Source organism: Syngnathoides biaculeatus, chromosome 5, assembly GCF_019802595.1.
Source record: "Syngnathoides biaculeatus isolate LvHL_M chromosome 5, ASM1980259v1, whole genome shotgun sequence".
Lineage (NCBI taxonomy): Eukaryota > Metazoa > Chordata > Actinopteri > Syngnathiformes > Syngnathidae > Syngnathoides > Syngnathoides biaculeatus.
The window spans coordinates 8,857,729-8,874,146 of NC_084644.1; the positions used below are offsets into that span (position 1 = coordinate 8,857,729).

Here is a 16,418-nt window from a genome sequence, read left to right on the forward strand (position 1 = left end):
CTAAAAAGTATGACCGTGGAAAAAATCCTGCCAATAGCGTGAAAGATGACTCTATAGTCTTCTTAGCGTTCAAGAGGTGAGTTGTCAAACTAAGGTAAGGGCTGGTGTGATTTCAATTTGGACATTTTTCTTTTGGATGCTTGCTTTCTTGTTCCTCATCAGGTTGCATCTTGACTGGCTACATTCTGCTTAACAATGCACTAAGTCACAGCTCAGGAGTCGTAATCTTCCCCAACACTAAGATTACAGTTTGTAAATATTGAACATGTTTAGGATTAACGGTTGTCAGCCTCAACCTGTTTCCGACTTCATTATTGGGACCAATTCAGTCTTAACACATCTCAGACTAACGAATTTTCTTATAGAATAAACTCAAAAAAGATCAAATCTGGCATTTGTCATCCCTGGTCAGGAAGAAGCGAAATCGGGACAAAAAATTCCTGATTATCTCCTGTGCGCGCGAATTGGAAGAATTGTGCAAGCGAGAGTCTTCGTTCCAATTCTTCAAAGTGATGTTATACGATATTAATAGTTTCACATTTCTTGACAGCTAGAATGAGAACAGTTGCAAAGGAATACTTTAAAAAGTGTCTTTTAATTTTAACGACTTTAATGATTTACTTTTGGGTCTCTCCGCCAAAGAATGTTACAGCGAAAACGGTGAAAACTGTCCATAATGGGTTATGAAAACAACAAATGATTATGGGTGGAAAAGAACTAATAAAGGACAAAATTAAAAGACATCTCTTTGAACTCCTTTTAAGTTTTTAATATTGCCATTTGTGTATGCAAAGGAAGGGGCCTTTGAATACATTTATATAGCCTTTGTTGACAAAGAGGTATTTCTCAACCTTAGTACAAATTTACATTTACACATTTTAAGTGGGCAGTACATTGACCGACTATATCTGTCTCATAGTTTTGAGGACCCGGTTTCAGATCCGCCCTCACCAGTGTGCAACTTGCATGTTCTCCCAGTGTGTGTGTGGGTTTACTCCAGGTACACTGACTTCCGACCACATCCCCCCCAAAAAAACACATGGTAGGATAACTGAAGACTCTAATTTGCCTGTAGGTGTGAATTATTCTTTATGTGTGGCCTATGATTGGCTGGCAAATCAGTTCAGGGTCCACGCCGCCTCTCGCCCACGGTGAGCCGTGATGGGCTCCCGCATACCCGCAGCCCTTGTGAGTATAAGTGGCGCAGAAAATGGATGCATGGAAGATTTTAAATGAAAATTCAGTGCTGGAGGCCATCCCAATCGACATTACTCCACTCTTTGTAATTCATTGTCATGAATGAGCCACATATGGATGATTTTAATACTTACAGCTGTTTTATGTAGATCAGCGTAGGGGGAACGTTCCAGCACGACGACGTAAAGAGGGAAGGAGAGGGGGGAAAAAGAAAAAATAATGAATCTCAGACCACATGACAAACATACCTTACTGTCACACAACTGCTGTCCAATGCTGTAAATCCTGTACATAAGTACATTTGCTGGATTATTTCATGACATGAGACCACGTGTGCTTGTCGTAATGACCGTTAAGAAACTTTTTTTTTTCCATCACATACACATTATTTCCCTCAAAACTAACTGGTTTGGACACAACCGCTAGAGCAGGGGTGCCCAGACTTTTTTACCCCAAGATCTACTTTTCAAGCAGCCACCCTCTCGCGAGCTACCGACGGGGGTTGAGGGGGTGATGATGATGCTCCCAAACCGTTTTAAGGTTAATGTTATGTTGCCTCCTATATTTAAAATACAGAATTAGCTTTTTGTGGACTGTATTGTCAATGCTTTCATCCTGGATCAGGCTCTGTCCTGTGTGGAATTTTAAAATGATACACCATCTCATCCTGCACTTTCTACTTTGGCTTCAGACCAGACCTTTCCCACTTGCAAAAGAGAAACTGTCGTCCGTTTAACCACTTTTTCTTCCATTATTCGCATACTCCGACAGTCATTGCATCTTAAACAACAGCATGCCTTTTTTAACTTTCTCCAATAATATCGAAAGTAAACAAAAGCAGCATCTCGAGCTCGTCTTTGCTCTACGTTGCCCAGACTGTGTTGCTAACTAAAGCAGCGGTGGTGGTGGACGCTGTCATTATAGAACACATTGATTGGCTGCGTAAGTACTGTAACATTTTTAATTATGAGTGTACGTCTTTCAGAGCAGGGGGGGGGGGTACGGTGGGTGTAAGGTAAGCTAGGAAAAAGAGTGTGGCGGAGCAGCGGTTGTTGTTAGAGAAATTTCCGTGCACAATTGCGCACGTGCGCAATTTAGAGGGAACATTGGCAGACGTCTTTTTTTTGCCACACTGTCCCACGATCGACCAAGACTGCCTCGCGATCGACGCATTGAGCACCACTGATTTAATTGTTATATATGGTAGTACCTTGGCTATAGAGTGACCCATTTCATAGAGGCTTTTACACAACATAAGATAGCAGACTTTGTGTAAGGCAAAGTTAACATTAACACAGAATGCAAAACATCTTAGATGGACTAATGAAGCTAGCATCGATGTTATGGTAGTTATGAACATTTAAACAACTTGAGCAAAAACAGGAGCAACATGCAGACAGATACTATAACAATATTCAAAGTCATGTATTCTTTAGCTTGTGAAAAAAAGACTAATATTACTGCAGCTAAATGATCTAAATGTTTCACCATCAAATGGAACAAGTATTACATGTATTATACTCCAACCTAGACCAGGTGTGTCAAAACTCATTCTGGTTCCAGTTTCCCTAAGAGGGCCATTATGACTGTGAAACAATACAAATATTTAATCGTCTCATCATGTTTACGTCATCAAGTTATAATCTACTTTTGGAATCAGAAATCAAGTGTAAGGTGTTTTTCAACTATTCATGCTTGGCAACACAAAAATGCTCGGAATATCTCAACTTTATCATTTATGATGCATGACAAGCTGAAATTTTTGTACAAATGTTTACAAGAATAATTTAAATTGACACTCTAGATAAAATCATGTGGTGGGCCGGGTCTGGCCCCCGGGCCTTGCGTTTGACACCTGTGACTTAGACGAACACACCAGACGTCTAACACGTCTAATGAATTAAAAGCATGAAAAATAGGAGCTGAAACTCTTTCATTTAATTACATTATTGCATGTTTTCATATAAAACAGGATGTATAGTTCTGTGTTTTTTATTAAAATATTTTTTCTATTTTTTGAGTATCTGGAATGCACAGATACTTCATCTGAATAGTTAAAGATGATTCCAGATTTAAGCGACGAGGCGAAAATGTCAGCGAATTAAACTTCTAAATCAAAGTAAAACTGTATATACACAGTCAGCCAAAAAATGTCTACACATACATTAGGAAAAGGAAAACTTGCATAGATATTTTGACACAAAATGTATTCAAATATCATGGGAGGATTGTGTGGTATGATTAATTTTTCTTTCAAGAAGACGGTGCACCCCCACATTACCACTGAGTTCCACTATTTTTTCCATACCTTCCGATTACATTGTTTTGTAAAAAATTTAATAATGAGATTACACAAGAGCAATCAAACATATGATCACGAAAATGCAATATTGTGACTAACTATAATTAATTGAATTTACTATTTTTTTAGGTTTCATTAAAAAGTGATCAATTAAATCACTTGCTATTTTCACTGAGGAAAATGATTTTTGTGTTTTGTCATTTGAACCAAATGCTGATGTTGAAAAAAAAAAAAAAAAAAAACAAGGTATAATCCAAAGAGCAATTTCTGGCATATCGCCACCATCCTAGTAACAAAATCCGGTTCTAAATCCCCATTCGTGGCAGTCTCTGTGGTGGCATCCTCTGTGGTTGCACCCTGTAGTACATCTTGGTGTAGCTGCCTCTCACAGGTTGTCGATCATTTCTTACCCAGAATCCTCAGTCTTTTCCCATATCTTTATTAGTTATCACGTGCTGTGTTTGTCTGTACGTGCCAATTGTGTGTGTTCCCGTTTCAATGGGGGGAATGGGTGGGTTTTTGTATATTTTTTGGTAGTTTAATTGCGTGTTTTGATCTCTATAAAGCACATTGAGGTTGCATTTTCTACAGATTTAAAGTGTCAAATAAATCAAATTTGATGAATAAACGAGCGAGTAAGAAGCCATATCTAAAACTGAGCCATCGTACCAATTTGTTTGTGATGGCTCGCCACACTATGATGCATTTGTTCCTTTCATTTGACCAGTTTCCGTTCCCTTTTATCTCTATATTCAGTTATCTTTTCTGTGGTTCTTTCTTTCTCCACTATTTTTCCTTGTCATCACATTGTGTTGTAGTAAAAAAAAAATAATAATAAAATGACAAGATTACTCATTTCAAATGGTTTCACAGTGACAACCAGTCTTCTGACAGCAACCACAGACCCGCAATCATAAACACGCACACATATGAATCCACATTTTTTTTCTCAGCAGGTTTTTTTTTGGGTTTCCTTTTACATGTCATTCAATCCATCCATATTTCCACTTAAGAAAAGCTGCTGTTTGGGAATTTGAGCCTAACAGGAACTAACCTGTGACATTGAAAAAAAAAGAAGGTACAAAATGTACCCAACTGTGATTTTCGCATACCGCTACAATCTCAGTATCTAAATGATAGATGCATAGTGGCATTGTGACTAAAAACCAAGCACGTTTTGTGGCACATTTTTTCAAGATCCAATCTGTAAACCATTTCTTTTTAATTGCAATGTAAAATTATTCTGACATTATTTCTCTACACTATTGACATGCAATTATACACACTTGTAGGGCACCATCAATGAGTCAGGTTTCTTCACTATTTGTTCCAAAGATTACCAAGACCACGCTCGTAATGCAAAACACTTGTATGTCAAATCATCTTTCCCCATTGAAATGAAAGGAAATGCTATTATTCCATTCCATCGCCACATTGTCCTCCGTTTGCCGTGTTCGCCTTGGCCACCAGGGGAGAGGCTAATACAGTAATGAAGATGCAAAGAAATAACATACACAACAAGTAATTCACTTCATTTTTTACAGTAAAAATCAAACTGTCACTTTTTGAAGTATTGGTCACTATATGCCAAACTGGTGCTTGTCGTGAGTTTCGTTCCATGCCACCAGAAATCCTATCTCAAATTTCAGTGGAAAAGTCAAGGATTGAAAAAAAAAAAGATTTAGTAATACAAGAATAAATTTGATTTAACAGTGACAAGCAGCTCGTTGAGGACACCACTGATCCACAGTTATAAACTGACAATCTATAATGAATCACATTACAGGACACATAATACTCTGTTCAGACTGCAATGGTCTGAGACCAGTGAGTTTAGAAGTCAAAACATGCCCTGTGAGAGACAAGATCCACTTTAATCCAGATTAGAAAGCAGGAGCAGCAGCCCGGCTGCTTCGTCTTCTTGCTTAAACCTTAAACGCTACATCCTACATGCCGCCCGGTTTCAATCAGGAAGAATATTTTCACCTTTAATACAATTACGATTATTAAAAACACACACATGTGCGGTAGCAATGTGGCACGCACTCATTTGGGGGGCTTCAAGGTCTTACTTTGTTGGGAACAATCGCGAGTTTAAGTGGCCGCATAGAGTCTGTCGTGATTTTTAACTCATTAAATTGATGCTAAATACAACAATAGATCACATAGGCTGAAACCAGGAAGTTTATCGAACGCTGTTTAAGACATAAAAAAAACCCACTACGGAACAACCAATAAATCACTATGGGGTGTTACTATTAGGGAGGGAAAATTGTTATAAAAGTTTTAAGGGTGAACGTGATTATAAAACGAGTATCGCCAAGCAGTTAACTTTGTATTTTTTAGTCGCCTAAAGAGCAAGCGACAGGAAATGACACTCCCGCTAGCTGCTAGCCAAAAAAATGAGGCTATAGCTAAGCTATCGTATCCAAGTGGAGGCGGACGACTGGGCGTTGGTTGCTCAGACGACTGTACAAGCTTGAAAGAGGGAAAAAAGTCACCTCGGTCAAACGAATCACACTTAGCAAAATCACGGACCCCGAAGTCGCATTTTTTTACAAAAGGCGCGGGCGAGCAATCTTTGAGATAATAACCAAAAAAAAAAATGCGAGCACTCTCACCCATTGCGTTGACGCTCCCTGCCGCCTCAGTCGCCGATCATTCACGAGCCGACATTCCCCCAGTCTGAGCGCATTCGCGCGAGTTACGTACTGTAAATTACGTAACCCCGCTGGTGTTCGTCGGATCTACGTTAAAAATTCGACGCAATGTCTACGGGAATGTCCGAGCGGGGAACTCTCGCGACATTACTCAATTCTTTTCAGACTCAGCGTAGTCTCGCGACGTTTCACCTCAATGAACAAATTTTGTGTACGACTATTATTTTTTTTTTAAATCTGAAAAAAAAAAGATTTATATCAATTTTACGTGTAGTTAATGCTGTGAACAATACGAATTAACGTACCGTCTCCATTTTCCGTTGGTAGCGGACTCCGTCGGGAATTATGAGGCGTCCCTTGTATCCATGGCAACCATGACTGCAACCCCAGGTTCGGGCGTCGTTTTATTACTGATGTTAGGTCTTCCACTTTATTCGGGAAATTAACGACAAAAAATATCTTTAATCCAACAATTTGTTGTCTCCTCTTCTGATGATTGAGGCTGGCTAAGCCATGACTTTGAGGTTGGCTAGTTTCACATGTAAAATGAAAAAAAATATGTATAAAATGTACTTATGGCTGGCGTAGTTGGCGTGTAGTAAATATAAATTGAAGCCAACATGGCACAGCCACGCAGCTAACTTTTGTTTACCTCCACAGATGACTCAAACAAGCTCAGGCATCCACGGGAATCGACCGCAAGTGAGAGGTTCGTCTTGTCTGTGACTAATAGTGTCTGTGACATCATTTAGAATGAATGTGCTTAACATCATGTAAAAAAAAAAAAAAAAAGGCATAATGATTATGTTCGGATTGTTGCATTTTTGTTGGGTCCTTTATTGTTTTTCTCGGATTTGTAAGAACAATTGTTTGAATCTTATCTAGTAGTGCGAAACATTCTACATTAGATGATCTGTGTTTGAAGGAAAAGGAAAAAAAAGACCGATTGGCATTTTAAGCATTTATTGATTCAACAAAATGTAAGTTGAGTTGTGCGTGGGAGAACCACGCACGGCTTCACCGGCCTGGCACGTCCTCCTCATGCAAGTCAACAACCCGGTCACACACTTGCTGCGCGATGTTTGGCATTGGCCGGGAGGATTCGGTCCGTTTCTGGTGGGCGTGACCCACATACTCAGCTCTGCCGCTCATCCCACACATTGCACGTTCCTCACAAAGTTAGCACTTTGTCGTTTGTATCCATGGCAAACAAGTCTGTCACTACAACTGGTTTTTCACTCAATGCTGCGTCTTGCTGAGAATTGAGAATATCAACAAGGAGCCATATCCATCCGTCCATTTTCTTTGCCGCTTATCCTCACGAGGGTCGCAGGGAGTGCTGGAGCCAGCCAATCGCAGGGCACATGGAGACAAACAGCCGCACTCACCATCACACCTACGGGCAATTTAGTGTCCAATTCATGTTGCAAAGACCCACGCAGGCACGGGAGAACATGCAAACGCCACACAGGCGGGGCCGGGATCGAACCCGGGTCCTCAGAACTGTGAGGCCAACGCTTTACCAGTTGAATCACCATGCTGCACTATGAGGCATATTTTTACGGAATTTTTTGTTGTTGGAAGAGCAGCCCTTATTGTGTGGCCCCCCTAAAAAAATCATATTTTTGCAGGTGATCATGTGATCTGGGACGGCTTCAGTCTTTGCTTGCCAAAAGCAACCCCAACCGAGCAAGAGGTGAGGAAAACAAAGCAGGCCTTTTTGATGAAGATACAAAGAGGCTCATGTTTCCTTAGGTGTGTGTGTAATAACAATAAGTGGTTTGCCCCGTGTGTGTTGCAGGCCTTGAGTCACAACAAAGCGGGCAGCCCCAGATTCCACAGCCCGCACCCTCCCAAAGACAGCTGCGGGGAAGCCACCGAGCGAGAAAAATTCAGGTTCAAATTTCCCCCAAAAATGTCAAAAACCTCCCGCACGTTAAGGAAGTCGCATTCCATTTATGGGACCATCGTAGTCCCTTGTTAGACTGCGACTTAGTTTAAAAATCTTGAATATGTCAAAAAAAAAAAAAAAAACCAACTATTTTCATGACACTTTTATGGCCTGCTGCGATCCGTAAGAGCACCGAGTTCCCGCTAGGTGGCGCACGAGAACAAATGTGGTGAGTAAGGGAGGTTTTCAACAGAAATCGGAGAATAGTTTCGCTCCCAAAAATCTGCAAGTTAGCAAACTACGAATATTCACACACATATCATTTGATTTGCTGGTGCACTTTGAACTACAACAAATGGAAAATAATTGTCCCCCCAGCCACCCCCCACACACAATCAAAAAATACATTATTCCCCCCCATAAACACATTTTTTTTTTACCAAGAAATATAAAAACACTCCCAGAGTGAATGAAATAAAAACGGAGCAATTAAGGTACTACAGTGCCCCCATGTGGGTATGGAATGAAACAGTCACCGATGCATTTTTTTTTTTAGCTACAGGTATAGTATTATTCATTTTTTTTTTACGCTGGGAGAATTGTAAAGTACACAAAAGCAACGAGCACCCTCACACAGGTGCTGCTGTCGGCCACGGCTCACGTCCGGACACTCATATGCAGACTCACAGACATAACGGACCACCAGTTCTCGGCTCTGAAAGGCAGAATTTATTTCTTTGGGATATGGGAGGAAACCGGAGTGCCTGGAGAAAACTCACGCGGGCACGGGGAGAACATGCACATTCAACACAGGATTGAACCCTGGCCCTCAGAACTGCAAGGTCAACATTTAACACCTGTTCCACCGTGTCGCACTAGTTTAAAAAATATCGTACATATTTTAAAGCCCCACTGTCATGCCAATAAACATTCTAAAATAGACATTGTAATGATAAATACATATAACATTCTTCACTTTAATGTCTATTCGAAAAAAAAATATGAGCAAGAGCACGTCATCCGTGCGCAAAGTTGCAGAAGTCTCATTCGACATTCAAGTGGTAGCCACATTGCCTGCAACGTCTGTCCCTTACGTCACACCGTGACATTCGCCATTGAAAATACGCTGTGCCACCTACTATAGGAGACGGAAGCTCTTTTCAAATCGGGTGAAGTGACACGGGCAATATTACCCTATCGTTTTGAGCCATATTTAGATGATATGCGGGTCACTTCTAACTAACAACAGACTCCCAGACAGTATGTATAAGCCAGCCCAGCCGAAGCCGTCTGCCCTGGACACAATCAAGTGACCAGACCAATATTACTCTATCATTTTGTTTCGAGCCATATTTAGATGATATGTGGATCACTTCTAACTATCAACAGATTCCCAGAATGTATGTATGAGCTACCCCGGCCGAAGCCATCCGGGGAGGACAAGCTTCGGCGGCGGCGGTTACATCGACACATTTAGCACCCCTGACTTACATACGGGAGTCTTTTGTTACATTCTGAGAACATTACGCCCCCCCCCCCCCCGCCAAACTATTATTTTTTATTAGTAGCTGTATACACACCTACCTGTCATTTGGAATTCACGAAGCTCTCATCCTTTTCACTTGTGCAATCCATTTTTCACGACGAACCGGGTCTTTTGGAAATGTATGAAGAGCGAATCCCCCCCCCCCCCCCCCGAGTGTTCAAACTATACCCAGCAATACAACGAGCCGGCATTTTGGGTAACACGAAAGAACAACGAGCTAGCTACCTTCCAGCAGGTAAAACTAGTAGAAACATACGAGACCACCAGAGTGGACGTCTGCTACTAACGTCACTTCCTGCTTCTTCTCGAAAACAAATCCCTCGAGAGGATTTTCATGGCGGGAGTGACAAAAAGCCATATCTGTCAAAATCGTGTTGTGTGGTGAAAAAAAACAGATGGGTCCATTCCGGGTGCTTTTTTTTTCTCCATTAATAACCTACTAAAAATCATGCATTTCATGACAGTGGGGCTTTAAATGAAAAACTATGCAAACTTCATGAGATTATAAAAATCATGTATACAAAAAAAAATTATAAAACAGGAGGCAGGGGGTTTACTTCTCAGATTTTTCTCTCAAATCGTTAAAAGTGACAGAAAATTTATCTGCGAGTGCTTGTCCGTCGAGAGGCGCCGCCGGCCGCGTCCGCCGTGATGGTTCGAGGGAGGGCCGTGGACCCCGCCCGGACGCCGACAACGTCGTGTCCCTGCAGTCATGTCAGGCAACGCACAACAGCAACAAAACAGACAAGAGAACATTTTGTCGAGGTCAGAGGTCGACCTGCAGTGGTTCAAGTTCAGTGATTTGTTGCCTGAAGAACAACCCCCCCAAGCTCCCCAGTGATGTCTTATCAGACGCTGAGAATGTAAACGCGTCATTTCCTGACTTGCTGCTGTTGAAAGATGATGTTCTTTTTTTTAAAAATGAACTTTAAAATATGTAAACATCCTACCATCATAGGTCCAGATTTTTTTTTTTTTTTAATCTACACTTCATAGTTACACTGTCGTTCAACCGAGTTAAAAGTTAAAACGCAAATTGTGTGGTGTGTAAGTGCAAGTTGGCTACAGTATGACTTTTCTAAGACAGAACTTTCCATAGTTCCAAAATGTTGGATATTTATATTTGGGCAAGGGTTAGTGCTTCTGTGCTCGTTGGTGCTCATAAGTTGTTGTCCCTATAGCTTTGAAATATGTAAACGGCTAAGGAATCTTGCCTCAGTGTAACACTGCCCTCTGCAGGACGAAGTGAGTAGGCCGCACATAACCTTATGACATTTCCGACACCAGCGGAACGAGGGGTACACTGAAAGCACCCCCCCCCCACCCCCCTCCACAAACACTCACACACACACAACCAGGGTGATCCGGTGTGACGGTCTGAGTGGTCCCGGTGCATGAAAAGTCTCTTTGCGTATATTTTGTAAACTTCCAGCCAGTCTGAAACATCCCCACCCGTGTTCAGGTTCGCTATGGACGTCACAGAAAGACCAACACAGCGAATGTACATATATGTGTGTATCTTTTCATTAATTTTTTTTTTTTTAAGGTTAGGTTATAACGTATGTTAGCTCCCTCTATGTAGAAGAAGAAGGGGAACTATGAGACCGGGGGATTTCCCAGTAAGCGTCCGCTCCGTACCCAGAGTTCCCCTGTTAGTAACGCTTGCGCATTCGTCACAAGGAGACTTCTCAGCACGGGGGGAGCGCTCAGACCGGCACACCGGCCGATCGCAGGATTGCAATTTTAATGCTGAATTTAGGTTTATAGGATCATTGCTCTTTAAACTGCATTTTTAACTCTCAAATACTTTGTAACATAAACACGCTTGAAACCTCAAAACACAAAACTGAAGCAAAATGTTAAGTCAAACATATCCATAACACAATATTTTGTTTTTCAAACATGTTTGAAACTGCAAGAGGTTGATAATTACTCAAGCACATTCTTAAACCTCAAGCACGTTTGTAACAAACGAACTCCAAAGTTTTTTTTTAACCCTCAGACGTGTTTGCAACTCGCGCATGTTTATTACCTCCGTCCAGCCATCCATTTTCTTCGCCGCTTATCCTCACGAGGCAAAGAAGTCTGTCACTACAACTGTTTTTTCACTTAATGCCATGTCTTCCCGAGAATTGAGAATATCAACAATGAGGCATTGCCATTATCATAATTGTGTGCACAATTGAAATAGCAAGGTGCAATAATTGGCTGATCAGCAGTTATCAATGTTCATTATTAGCATGTACATAAACAATTTGTTCCAGCTGTCCTGTCGCTCGAACTACATTAATAGCAACTTGATTTTTAAAAAAATCACAACACCTTTCAAGGGAACTTAGAGTACTAATTATTGGTTTGCATTATTTTACCCATCCATCCATTTTCTTTGCCGCTTATCCTCACAAGGGTCGCAGGGAGTGCTGGAGCCTATCCCAGCTGTCAACGGGAAGGAGGACGGGTACACCTGGAACTGGTCGCCAGCCAATCGCAGGGCACATCGAGACAAACAGTTGCACTCACAATCACACCTAGGGGCAATTTAGAGTGTCCAATTAATGTTATGTGTTTTTGGGACGTGGGAGGAAACCGGAGTGCCCGGAGGAAAACCACGCAGGCACGGGGAGAACATGCAAACTCCACACAGGCAGGGATGGGATCGAACCAGGTGTGACGGTCTGTGCACTCCCCCGTGCTGAAAAGTCCCCTTGGGATTAATGCGCATGCGTGTAGAATTTTTTGAATTTTTATACTTTTTCTACTTCCGTGCCAATCTGAAACTTCCCCATCCACGGTTTTTCCGCATGCTCATTTTCGCTGCGCGCGCAAATTTGCTACGGACGTCCCACAAAGCCGAACACACCGAACGAAAGAATAATTGTAATTAAATTTAGCTCTGCACGCTGCTGACAATACAAGGTAATTTATGCGCATGAAAATGATATGACACTTACTTTCACTATCCCAAATATGCCTGAATGACTGAGCCCGAGCAATCCTCTGTTGATTCTTGTTCAGTGCTGGTTCGTGCTTTTCCAGTTGAGAAATAACAAACAATACGTTCGCGTTTGTTTCTGTGTTCGGCTTTGTGAGACGACGGTAGCGAAACGCACTCGGAGTGAAAATGAACACGCGGAAGAAGCATGGATGGGGACGTTTCAGACTGGCACGGAAGTAGAAAAATTCAAAAAAATTCTACGTGCATGCGCATTAATCCCAAGGGGACTTTTCAGCACGGGGGGAGCGCTCAGACCGTCACACCTGTTCCTCAGAACTGTGAGGCCAACGCTTTCCACCGTGTCGCCTGTTTGTGACCTAAACAAAAAAAAAAAAAAAAAAAGTTCTTTAAACCATAAAACATGTTTACAACGCAAAACTAACCACATTTAAAAACTTGAAACTTTTTTATTTTTGACCTTGAAAGCGGTGAGTAACTCTTACGTGTTCTGAAGGCCTTCAACATGTTTTTGAACGTTCGCAAGCGCAGCCCATTGATTCCTTCCTCCACGTTGTCCCACTGACTGGGGCACATGTGTGTGGATGCTATTACGCAACAGGCCACGCTGCCCTACTTCTTCTTCTCCTGCTCGGTCGTCTTCTCTCCCAGCGGCGTAAAGAGTCCAATTTGAGCAGCTCGCGTTACGTCCTTATTCCGTCTTCCTGTGCGCGCGCCCGCGCGGGTGTTATGTAGGCGCCGGGCTCCGCCATTGGCCGGGCCGTGGCCACATGTCGCGGAGGCGGCCGGGCTGTGGTGCATTACATAAGAGCGGCGTCACATGGCGCTGTCACGCATCCGCGCGAATGTGCGCACCGGGCTATGTGGGTCACTAACACATTTATTTCGAGGAAAGCTCCCAGGGAGAGGCTGACAAGTTCATGTTGACAAGGTCTGAGGCTCACTCTCAGATATGAATGAAAAGTACTCTACTCAGCAGATACAACGGTACTGCTACTTTATTGAGTATTGTACATTTAGGGAGGTCGCATACAAGAGGGCTGGAGAAAAGCTCGAGTTGGTTGCATATTATAGTTTGAAGATGAGATTCCAATATTCAAAGTAACTGTTTGGGTTTTAATTTAGGGTATCAAGCAGGATTCAAACGAGGGTTTCATGCGCGTGTTATGGTTCAAAACAAGGGTTAGGCTTTCATATTAGGGTGTGAGGCCGGGGATATGGTTTTAAATTTGGATTTTATATCTGGGTTAGAGCTTGAAATTTGAGTTAAAAGCTTGGTTTAACTTTCTAATTGCAGTTCAAAGTCATTGCTCCTCTTTAATAAAGGAAATTCAGTGGTTTGCATTAACAATGTATCCAAAAGGTCATGTAAGATGTACGCTATCTTGACAATGTGATGTTAAACTGCCATTGTCATGAAATGCATGATTTTTAGTATGTTATTAATGAAAAAAAACGGCAGCCGACATGGACCCATGCGTTTTTTTTTTTTCAACACAAAACATAATTTTGATGTATAGAGCTTTTTATAACTCTCGCCATGAAAATCCTCTCGAGGGATTTGTTTTCGAGAAGAAGCAGGAAGTGACGTACATGGCAGGACCGCCCTCAAGTGGACTCGTTTGTTTCTATTAGTTTTGCCTCCGGGAAGGTAGCTCGTTGTTCCTTCGTGTTAGCCGAAATGCTGGCTCGTTGCATTCCTGGACATTGCTTGAACTGGCTTCCGCGTCGGGCTCGCGAACGGCGGCGGCTATGAATAACACTGCCGGCAATGGCGCACTCACCCGTGTGCTACAACAACGCCGTAAAGCCGCCCGGCTCGGCGCCGTGATAAGCAACCCTCCCACCCAAGAGTTCAACGCTAACACTAGTGCTAACGCTAGCTCGGCACAAACGCTAGTGCTAACGCCAGCACGGCGCTAACGCGCACTGCGCTAGCACTAACGCGAACAGGACCGGTTAAAGTAAAACCGGTAAATATCACTGAGACACGCCAGTAACACAACAGCAACACGCTAGCACAGCGCTAACAGTGCAGGTAAAAGTCACTTCCTCGGCACATATATTCCACCGGTCTCATTCTAACCTTTTCTGGTTGAGTGCCCCCTTCCGGTCGTTAGAAAAAAAAATGCACAAATTAGCCGCATCACCGCATAAACCGCAGGGTTGAAAGCGTGTGAAGAAAGTCGCGGCTTGTAGGCGGGGAATTACGGTACTTTTGACTATATGAAGCGCCTTCACCAAACTCAACATAAGTTCCTTGGCACCAAGATCCCCTCAAAATTGCAGTGAAGAAGTACTTTGTCTAAATGAAGATCCTCACTTCACTTCAACATAGAATCCTTGGCACCAAGATGCTACCTTTAAGGGGTGTGGCCTAGTGAGTGATCCAAGAAGCTTAAAGCTGAAATTTCAAGACACTGTTAGGGTCTCAAGTTAGGGATAGTGTTTAGAGTTAGGGTTTCAAACCAGGGTTAGGGATCCAAATTTGGGTTTCAAGCTAGGGTCGGGCACTCTAAATTGCCCCAAGGTGTGATTGTGAGTGCAACTCCACGTGCCCTGGGATTGGCTGGCAACCAGTTCAGGTTGTACCCCATCTCCTGCCCGTTGACAGCTGGGATAGGCTCCGTGACCTCCGTGAGGATAAGCGGCAAAGAAAATTGATGGAAGGATGGAAGCCAGGGTCGGGGTTACAAATTCAGGTTTCAAATCTCGTGTACGGTTTCAAGTCAGGATTTGTTTTCAAATTAGGGTTTCAAGCCAATGTTTAGGTTTCAAACGTGCATCTGAAGTGACAAACTGATTTGTAAACACATCCTAACAGCACATTTTCATGGATCACATGATTACATCCTGTATTATTATTATTATAATTACTATTATTATTATGCTCCAAAATAAAAGCGCACCAAACCGGTTCGGTTCCTTAACGATGTTCCACACCCATCGCAGGTCAGAACTCAACGCTGCCAGTGTTCGAGGAAGAGCTCCGGAAGCTCGGCCGCGTTCTGTCGCCGCTGCCCCTGGCGGAGCTCCGAGTGGTTCTGCCGGCGACGCTGGGTGCGGTCCGGGCTCGTCGGGCTGCGCGGTGCCGAACACGTCCACGTAGTCCCAACATTTTTCGTCTTCTTCTTCTTGTCGTTGTTGTTTACCTTGTGCAGAAGGAAGAAGAAAAGGGAGTCATTGTCATCCTGAACTCTGCTCGAACCGTCTCACTGACCTTCTTAGGACCAAAAGTGACGTCACAGACAAGAGAACGATCGGCGCGCAGCTTTTTAAAAAAAATAAATAATTTTTTAAAAACTCTTCTCTACATCTCATAGCGTTACATTTAGCCAATACTACATACGAGGACACATTCTAAAACTAAAATAATCCCTAAGGGGTGGGAAAAGAAACAATTTTTTAAATCAAAATACCTTCTGAGAAAATACTTTTTTCCCCGCCAAAATCTGGAAAAGGGCTGTTGTATTATGACTTGTTTCATGAAATAAAATTGGATTTTATTTGACTATATTAAGACTTGTTCTTGAAACATAAAATGACTTCTATCTTGCGAAATATCCAAAAATATAAGAACGATTCTCTAAAACTAACACATGCATTTCTTTTTCCCCAAGGATTGTAGTCATATTTTTATGATTTTGACTTCACTCTGTAACAAAATGTTTTAGTGAAAATAATATGACTAAATAATAATATCGACTTTTTTCATTCATTTTTTTTCATTGTCATTCCTACTATGAAAACTAAGATCTTTATCAAAATGTACTCTTTTAATTTTATGACATTTAGTTGTAAAATGCTACAAAAAATAATTCTCAAAATAATATTACTAGATATTACTTTGTGGACTATATTTTCAAATT

At 42.1% G+C, this 16,418-nt stretch overlaps 1 long non-coding RNA gene across 1 annotated transcript; it reads right to left on the reverse strand.

The window, feature by feature from the left end:
* Positions 1-9,753: 9,753 nt before the first annotated feature.
* Positions 9,754-15,797, reverse strand: LOC133501410 (uncharacterized). Its single transcript, XR_009795171.1, has 3 exons — positions 15,770-15,797; positions 15,459-15,701; positions 9,754-10,300 (listed from the first exon to the last, which is right to left on the reverse strand). It is a non-coding gene; the product is annotated as an uncharacterized LOC133501410 (long non-coding RNA).
* Positions 15,798-16,418: the final 621 nt, after the last annotated feature.